General features: G+C 37.1%; 1 long non-coding RNA gene across 1 annotated transcript; it reads left to right on the forward strand.

Annotated features, from left to right (window-relative positions):
• Window positions 1-1,929: 1,929 nt before the first annotated feature.
• Window positions 1,930-3,257, forward strand: LOC138177948 (uncharacterized). The gene is made up of 3 exons (XR_011172577.1): window positions 1,930-2,064; window positions 2,154-2,266; window positions 3,203-3,257. It is a non-coding gene; the product is annotated as an uncharacterized LOC138177948 (long non-coding RNA).
• The last annotated feature ends 7,216 nt before the right edge of the window (window positions 3,258-10,473 follow it).

Consider the following 10,473-nt stretch of genomic DNA (forward strand, 5'->3'; position numbering starts at 1 on the left):
CGATCGAAATGAATTCAAACACCTAATTCCCAGTTCCTACATAGAGAGATAAAACTATATTCAATTATAGTATCTACGTGGATTTCGGTCGTTCGGTTGTTCACTCTCAAATATTTTTAATAACATTAGTAATCTCACAGGATCGCGTTTTTATTTTATCGACGAAATTTCGGTAATTCAACAATGGTAGTTTGTAGTAGTAGATATAGTTACTAATATAAAAATGTTAAGTTTCATCGATAGATGACTGATCGGGCGCTAGCAATTATTCCTTTGATCTGTCACTGACCGATCACGCGAACATCGAACATTGTTCGTCGCTGCTCGTGCTGTTCGATTGCCGTATCAATTACAGACAAATTGCAGACAGATATATGGAAAATAAAAGAAAAATTGTGCCGTTTCTTCGCGATACGATTCTTCCTTGCATGCGTGCCGCCGCGGGCCTTAACAAGATAGTCATCCCGGAAAGTAGAGTTTTTTCCGACGATAACACTGGCACGAAACGAATGTAACCGAGCGATAGACTTGCTATCCCGATGATATCCTGATATACTCGTACTTTCACGTTTCTCTCAATTTCTTACGAATTCCAGACTTTCACATTTTCACAAGTTTGAGCGTAACAACGAACGTGATAATAATAAAATATGGTATTGCCACGAATGACACGGGTGACCGACCGATCGCGATGAAATTTCGTGGCTATCGCGAAAAGAGATAGCGGATCCCAAATAGATGTATAGCTTCGGCTCATGCTCGTTCCTCGAAAGGCACACAGCTGCACATATGTGAAAATAAATACTTTACTTTGATTTTAATTTATAATGCAGAGAATTACAACAATTCGGATATTAACAACGGTCTTTCGATAGAAATTTTCTATGTTTAGTATACATATATAAATTTACTGAAAAAAATTGAGAAATTCTCTGCAAATAAATTAATACATTTAAACTATCGGTAATCCATATAACGAGTTTTCTCTTACCTAGTTAATTAGTTTGTAATAGTTACCGTTCATAACGTTTAAAGCAAATATCAAGATAAAAAGAATTCCAAAACAATTTATATTCTATTTTTATGACTTTTATTACAGCTTTTAAACGACGATACTATTTTCAACGCAAGAAGGAATTTTAAGAATACGCATAATATATGGTACGATAAACGAAACAAGCCGAAAATTAAGAATTATGAAACTGTGTTTCAGGCTTACCTATTCTCAGTTATAAACATTTAAAGAAACCAGCAAACCTCTATGCATTAGCTGCTGTTTGGGGCATGTCAGGGGACGATGGTATGTATGTATAGTCATCGGTAGAAAGCAAGCAACGAGGCGTGATTAGTAATCTACCTGGTGAAAGCTACGTTCGAGGATTTTCATGTTTCAGCATCGAAACATTTCGTAAAATTTGATCAGGATAATCATGATAGATTAATATCTGTACCAGCGTGCAAATGCATATACCCGTATATTTCGTCTGCTTTTTACATGTTCATAACTAAAAAAAGAGAATCTTAAATGAAACACAATTTTCTGATTCTTGACTTTCGCCGCATTTTCTTCTATTCTATTTCTTCTAAGGCTTCCTTGCCAGTTACCTAATATAAATATCCTAAGTATCCTATACATATGCATTTAACCTACTTGTACATATAGGGGTATGTGTATTCAATTTTAACGATTAATAACTGCAACAGTGCAACAGTAATTTATTTGTTAATAACTGCTTGACTAATTACGTAATATCTTACGTGTGTATTCAATTTTTCATGTTATTAAACGATTAATTACATTTTATAACTTTGTTTAAGCTTGCCGTAATATATATGTGTATGCTAATAATCGACGTTTTAAATAAATGGTTAATAAAATACAGCGCGGAACTCGTTTACTTTTAGGTAGAACGTGCTTATATGTGTAAATGTATGACATTTTCGTAACTCGCATCGATTTATTGGATTCAACGTGGGAACGTAAAAACGGATGACGATAATTCGAATGCGCCACTCAATGTTAAAGGGCGGGAAACGGAAGGAAGAATATTTACGTATAGAGAGGTAGCACGTAAGAATAAAGGATTATCGAAAGCCGAAGAACGATGGCCGAGCACGATGGATTTCTCAGCTTTAATCTTTATCCTTCGCAGTGGTACGACCAGTTTGTTTGACCTCTTGGATCTAAGCCAAATAGGAATTGGCTATTAACCAAATCAATGGTACCTAAATTACCAGCGCACCACGCGACCCGTTGTACGTAGAGGTAGGTGCTTGGCCCTTGTTACGTGTCGTGTATTTGATTATCTACGTCGTGGTTTATTACGGGCTAATATCGCGACAGCCGCGCATCTGCCGCTATCGCTATGATAACCATCGTCATAGCACATAGTTCCGCTTCGTCGTAAATTTAGAGAATCTAATAAATCGCATCTTGTTGATTGTCAATCATCTGTCACCCCTATATAAGCCGCCCACATACCATGTAATCCGTAATAGTCACTAATGACTCAATGAAATAAACAATATCTTCGAAGATTTAACGTTACACAATTCGTCGTTCAAACATACAGCTTCGAAACGAACGTTCTTTAAAATATACGGTAGTAAAACAGCATTTTATGAAAGTAAAATTGCCTTCCATTCCGTTCATTTAGCAGTTCCGGGACAAGTGTCGTACTGTTTCTCATTTATTTATTGTCATTCGTGTCTTTCCTATGTTATGGTCACATTACTATCTTTAGATTATCGCCTTAGAGGCAATGTTCCTATACTTGAAGACAACGTCAGATCGCTTATCAGTTTAAAATTTTCTTATGCTTTGTTCCAAGCTGTCAATTTCTATGCCCATCAACTAGCAATCCTCGGAAATTCTCATTATTTTTGACAGAATAAATTCTTGCCATAAATAACGCGGAAACAATGACTTTCGAGGGTATGTAATACAGATCCAGACGAGTCGATATAGGTTCTAATTTCTAATTTTTCTCATCTTCGTCCAAGTTCGTTACGTAATCGTTAACTGTTGCCTAATTACTATTTTCTATCGAAACAATGAAAGAATCAATGAAATCAGTCAACATTTTTCATTTTCTTCTAAAATATTAGTGATACGATTCGTTGATATTCGAGTATACTGATTTTTATGAATGGCGAGTGAGTCAAAGCGCAGAAGCTAACTATCGGAGAAGTAAAATCGCAGAGACGTCGACAAATCTGAAGATAAAGGAAGAAGTCGGTAAGAAGTAGCGACAAAGAAGGGAAATGTCTCTGTAAGAAAAATAGAGCCGATTTAGAATGGCGACGACGTCAACGAATTCTCTCGAGCTAGAGGAACAACGGAAGTTCACCTTCCATTCCGTATCTCCTTTGTATATTTGAAGGATTTCCACTAATGAAATAATTAAAATTACAAACCTTCGTGTACCGACGGCGAAGACAAGAAAAGGAATAGTAGCGATAGTACGGAAGGTAGAGAAGGGACAAATCCCTCGGTGCTTCCATCAGCCTCTGAAACGCTCGTCAGCTCAGTTCCTATCAGCTTTACCAACTTTCTCCATTTTCCACTGACTCTCGGGCAAGTTAATGAAAACCAATGACCATTCTTAAACGGTGTTTTCACAAATATGTCTAATTGCAGACGAAGATTCCAACGTATATATATGTTTGTGTGGATGTAATAAGCAACCATAAATATCGAAATGCAGATGGAGCTTGTCCCTAATTATCAGCAAGGATCGTGGTTTCACATTGCGAAGGCCAAGTTCTGTAATTCGAGATAGTTACTTGACTGGCACAGCAGCTAGTGACTAGATGTAGGATAGCGTCTCGAGGACCGGATGTATCGAAACCTCTTCGATGGTACAACGTCGAGAATTCTACAGGTTGCTCTTTGCGTTCCCTTTTCTTTATTCGGCTATGTGTGCATAACAGACGTGTCTTCGGAACCTATCTCATAAATCCTTGCAACCATAACGTATCCATGAGTTAATACTCGCCTATTAAGCATTCTTCCATTAAATTTGTATAAAGTTGACGAATCGTAATAATTTTACATGTATCTGTGATATTCGATTAATTGCAAACATTAATTTCGATCAAATGGACTATAAAGGAAGTAATAATTGTTACGACTTCACGTTTAAGGAAAACTTTGCAAATGACGTAGATAAATTTACGTTTATTTAGAAATCGTCGTACGCTTTACAAAATTTAATGTTCGATGCGCTTTTGCCGATCTATTAAAATAACTTGCGACGCCGTTAATTCCGAGCGTATGAAGATCAAAAATTCTAATTATATGAAATTGAAGAAAAATTGCAGAAGAGCGTTTTCGATATTTTTTCTACCAATTTGCAAAATAAAACGCAAGAGAGAGAAGCGAAACCTGTTACATAGTTATGAAAAATTGTTGTTTCCCTAAACCAATTTATCGAGACGGCTAATAAAAATATCGTATTTCTAGGTGAAACCGGGAAACCAAGCTATCGTCGACAAATGGACACTACGTGTTGCTTGGAAACGGAAGTAGTATACAGGAAGAACGTGGACACGATGCAACGGTGGAAGGAAAAAGCGATGCAGTAAGCGCTCAGACTGGGGAGACGTTTTTATGAGACGACTAAACAGCTGTAAGCCCCGCGTTTCGCTCTTTTCTTTTTACAACCACTTTCCGCTTGACACTTTTCTGATGCGTACATAGCATTCGCAAAGGATTTAATTCTTAACATTTTAAGAACGATTTTTCCGGTTTTACTGACACTTCTTTAAGATTTTCGCACCCAGTGGTATTATCAGAGCTATTAGTACGCTCTCCTAAGCTGGCTTTTTCTTTAATAAAATGTATAAAATATTCGTTTGTCCGTGGTACTTTATTTTTTCTTTTTTTTTTTTTTTTAACCTAACCTATTTACTCGTTATTTTCGATTGATTTATTATAGGCGGTAATTTATAAAATGTTAGTATTAGTACGAAAACATTCAGAACTTAGAGAACGCACAAAATATTTATCACTTGACGACCGTATTAAATTTTGTAATATTAACTTAATTTTGTAAGATTATACCGCTGTGAATGTTTAATTTAAATACTATACCCTTTCTTAAAATATATATTAATTGCGCATAATCAAGTATTGATTCTAAATTTTTAAATTTAATATCAACTTTTCAAAAGTTTGTAATGACGAATCTGTTTATAAATTTGCTAAATTTCTTATTGAAAACTTGTTTTACTCTATATTTTTCGTTTTGCAAAGAATCAACTAGCTATAAATACTTTAAGAAATTTTCTTTTCAATATCCAGCGAAGAAAGTATTTACAATATCCATATATTATTTTGCTGGCCAATCGTCTAATTGTAATCGAAATACGTAATTGCTCTTTAAGGGCATCAATATATAATTCTATTTTACACGTACATAAATACAGGGTATTTTCCATTACTAGATATCTTAACCGTAGTAGGAAATTGAAGAATTGAAAATGCTTCGTTGGAAATTTTGCTTATCCAAGTTTTTGTTGCACAGGCTATGCAACAGGTATTCTGTATGTTCGCAGTTACGCGTAATACTAAATCATTGATCAATTACTGATAGTAAACGAACTGTCTGTCTGTCTATCTCTCTGTCTGTCTATCGTCTCTAATAATTGAACGTTTTTTATACGTTCTGGGGAAACAACATCCGTTTACGCATCGAATCCCTCTTATTCTATTTTTGTCCTAACGTAATTTAAATTACGACCGCTTCTACGAGTTAAACATGAATAAAGAATCAAGTACAAACATTTATTCCGAATTTTATTAATTCATACGTCAGCAATCTTAATTAAAGCAATCTCTTAGTGGCAATGCTGCAGATTGTCTCGCTATCTGAAAGTTTCCCTTCTACTCGAATTCCTTCGAATTCGTGAAACTTTAATTATTCCCAGATCGCAGAATAACTTCGATCGTCTGAATAAAAGTATTCATTGACGGAATGCCTAATGACATGCCTGACTATATTAGAGATTATAAGTTTTTCTTGACGAACCTTCTTATTAAACGACATCGGATCGTATCAAAGTGAACTTCAACTAGTAAAACCACGAATAATATTTTTCTAAAAATATCTTTATTAAGTTTAAGATAACTATTAGATTCAAGGTAGAGAAAGCTTAATGTCTCTTTATAGAAACTTTACTATCTGTTCAAATCTGTATGGAAAAGCTTCGAACGAAATATTTTAAAATATCTCAATACATGTATTAGAAATCGCAAAAAAAGAAAAAAAACCGCTGCAATCTTACATATCCTCGTCGAGATCACATAACATTTGTATAATACATTCCTTTATAAAATGCATATTGTGAACGTCATTTCGAGAGATAAAGTTGTGTGATCTATATATGCACACTTACATATGTATATTGCAACATACAGTAGTAAGGAAGTAATTCGCGCCCCTCCGTCCTTTGGGAACAACAACGAATGATTCATTGTAATTACATTTAACCTTGTACGAGTAAGTAAGTGACTGGTACAAATAACGTCCCGTGACAATTCCGTTCAAAAATTCCGTCTAACAAAATTAGCCCTTTGCCACTGACTAAAGTGGCCATCGATTTTCATTTTATTCATAACGTGTATTATAGCGTGTTAGAAAATTTAAGCGTTATCTTTGTTTCTTCGTCGTAAGGGCCATGCCTTTGATGCGATATAATATGTTAATCGATCCGTGTATATTATCCAAAATTGTTTGCAGTTTACGTGTTAGCGTCGACTCCTCTATAGGAGTGTCACGATGCACGTGTCAAGGTCGTGCAGCGTGCGTCGTGCGGTGTCGATCTACTTCCAAGGGTGTCGCATCGTCGATAGCCGGAATCGTAAATGTATCGTCAGGCTCCAGGGCGGCTTCGAGTGGCGATACTCTTAAGGACTAGCGCGGTTCTAAGAGTCACGGATGTTATAGTTTCGTGGTGCCGACAAGAGGTTCCACGCTCTCTGTTCTCCGCCGTCAAGGGTCACGTGCACGGCACCGATGACTCGGACGCGCTCAACCATATTCGGGCACACTCGGGGTCACAGTCGCGATGCCTCGTGGTGCCTCGTGGTACGTGGAAAGCGATAACAGTTTTCGGAATGACGAGTGCGACGAACCTTCTGCCAAGAGGATTGACCGATTCTTACGCCGTTACTCTAGAACCTTTGCCAAATAGAGATCGCCGAAGATCGATATACTACGATATATCTGTCGTCTAATATACAAGTTTTAAACATTCTTTGGTCGTAGAGACATTGAGTAGAATGTGAGTCTTATAATTGCTTGTTTTATTTATTTGATGTATTTTCTGAAAAATAAATAATAAACTGATAATAACTGACTAATAAACTGATTTCGATTATCGTAGAATGAACAATTATACAACTTTTATGAGTAAACAAGTTTGGCAGAGGTAGAACTTTCGGTAAGCGGAGCGTACACGCGCCTCAATCCGTTTTCACGTCAGGTTGCACGACATTGTTGGATTTTTATTGGAATACTGCCAAGGCTGGTCTGTCACTTCCCCTGTTCCGAAATCTATATACGTTCAGAGGTTGAAGTACGTAAGACGGAACGACGTATTTATTTACAGGACCGTGGAGAGATAGGAAGATGTTCGTAGTTCGTAGTGCCGTAACTCGCCATACCGCTGCGGTAATGGCGATTTTATGTTGCGATGCCGAACCGCTCTCGAGTCACCACCACCGTCGCTGCCGCCGCCACCACCACCATCGCTACCATAAGAAGACTCAACACCAGTATTACTACCAGTACCGACTATCTCGCAACGGGAAATACAGTACAATCTTATACAGGGTGGAAATAAAACAGGTTAAGGTTTATATACTTCGTATACTTCAATTAAGGGCACGTACGATCAAGTACGACTTTCCCATTGCTCCGATTGAACGTTTTAATTTCTAACATACGAGATTGTTATCGATCTATCATACGTACAGTATTTTATACTAACTTTTATAAAAGATTATTTTACGAACATAACTTGCACGTACACGAATCTCGTGCTAATAGCTTTATACGCTGGTATTGAAATCACTATCGTACATACCATTTAATGGTTCCCATAATGATCATTATAAAATATAATTTGTGTAAATAATATGTATGTACGCGCGCGCGCGCCTGTTTGTGTGTTATGTACGTATCACACGCAAGTAATCGATAATTTGCCTATGATACAAGTAATTTATAAAGCGATTATAACAGGCTTGCAACGTATCGGAATGTTTATTAATGTCGTTCGATCAGACAAATACGCGATAAATTTCATTACTATATCGAGAAAGTAAACGGCAAGCGAGTGAAAATAAAAATATACGCAGCATCTCGGTTCGTAGGTATTCGATACGAGAAACGTTTCCTTCCTTTCAGCCAGGGAGCTTAGTGTTTCCCTCCAGACCAAACAGTGACACAAATACAACTTGTCCTAGTTCCGTGGCTCACCCTATGTGCGCCACAATGCAGCCGCCTTTTCGTTTTCCAACGCCCTTCCCTCCCGCTTTTTCCGGCCGCGTATTACGCACTGAAAAACTTTTAGAGCGGCAACTCAGCTCATCTGTCCCGTCGTTTCGTTTTATCTCCGCTGGGAAAGAGAAAGAATGCATCGTCCATCATGGCCTCTCTCGATTATCCCACGGGAGGCATATGCTCGCACGGCATTCAGCTTCCGGCTGAACCGTGCGCCGCGCCGCGTCGCTTCACGTCGCTCCGCGTCGCGCCGTGCGCCAACAGCCCTCTCTTCTCTCTTACTTTTCTCTCCTTCTCCGTTACTTATCGAGGAGCTGCTCGCAAATTAAGTGAAACTGCGTACAGAGTAGACACGTCATTAATTATTGTAACTAGATAGATTAAAATAGTTTCTAGCGGTGCAAGTGTAAAAGTTTCATGAAACTTTAACGTTCTAAGACGTTCAGCCAAGAAAGATCGCACAAATGTACGGCTTGAGTTAGCTGTGTAATATGCGTGTTTCGTTTAATCGAACAGAGTATCTTGTCGAGTATTCCCTTTTGAGTGTTGATTATTCCTTCTCAAATACTGTACATTATGCATATACTTATTTCCACTGTAAAACCGCATTATCGTTCACGCGTTATCGCGTGTTTGAGAACAGCTTTTATATTAAGAACTTCATATTAAATAATAATTACTGTTATATCAATGACACGTTTAAAAAAACATACCAACGAAAAGGCAAAATATGAAAACTGCTATTTCACGCGTTCGATGTAATTTAGTGGAAAACAGTCGCTCAATTTCAATATTACCTACGTCGTTTTAACGACTAAAGCGTCAACTATGACCTGTACTAGTAGGCCGTTTGTTTATTCGATGAGCACATTGTCGGAAATACTAAATTATATTTGACGACTGGATGATTACGAAGCGTCTATGTACAATACCAGCGGATATCAAACTATATTCGTAAGTAACACGTTTAACGTTTATACTCGTATGATAACATGAACGTCCGTGATAACGTAATTATTTTTCCAAATATTCGATAAAAGTATCGCAAGTTTGCGACCAAATTTCTGTCCACAGTACATACATATACGGAGAAGAGTTGGCGGTATACGGCAGTGTGTGTACGTATGTGGAAAGTGTGGTGAATCGTGAAGCTATAACACGCTACGTAGAAGATGACTCGGCTAAGCCTCGGCTCCGGTTTCCCGCTCGCGAGAGGTTTCAACTATATATTGATATGTAGCAGGCTTAGTCTATTCCACCCTTGATACTTATACTGTTATATTCAGCGCGCTAGAAGAAAGAGAATACGAGGAAAGCGTAGAAAAAACTGGCAAAAAGCAGGAATACGGCGGTGAATAATTTTACTAAAAAGAATTGACGAACAACAGAGTGCAGAACGATAAGCGAGTAAAAAATTTCCGATGGCAAAGTAATACGATACATGCAAAAATGCATGTGTGTGTGTGTGTGTGTGTGTGTATTCTTGACAAGTATCACGTACAAGTATAAAGAACGTATAAAAAAAACTGTGGTACTTTTCATATTAATGTTTGGCGAAACATTTGTAAATAAATAATGGAACGCAAACCTTAACAATCTGACGTTAATGATACAAGAATTACATTTTCAAGAGTCATGTAATATAACTGGTTCGTAATGATTTTGAATCAAATGTTTTCTAAACAATACATGTACATATTTTCGTTCCACGAAATCATTTAATATTTCTATCGGGACATTTTTCCTACTATCAATAATTTAGGAATATTTAGTTATTGAAGTTAATTGTTCGATAATTCACATCTATTCGATAATTTACTTGGCGAGCTTCTTCTTTTTAAAACAGACGATAACCTTCTATTATTAAATTAAAGACAGGAGTAATTGATAGCCGCGAGAAGGAGGAGAAACGAAAAGAAAAATGAGATAGAATATTAGAAAGGCAATTTTCTATGCCAACAAC

The sequence above is a fragment of the Bombus flavifrons genome, chromosome 3 (genome assembly GCF_040668555.2).
Source record: "Bombus flavifrons isolate JBK064 chromosome 3, iyBomFlav1_principal, whole genome shotgun sequence".
In the NCBI taxonomy this organism is placed as follows: domain Eukaryota; kingdom Metazoa; phylum Arthropoda; class Insecta; order Hymenoptera; family Apidae; genus Bombus; species Bombus flavifrons.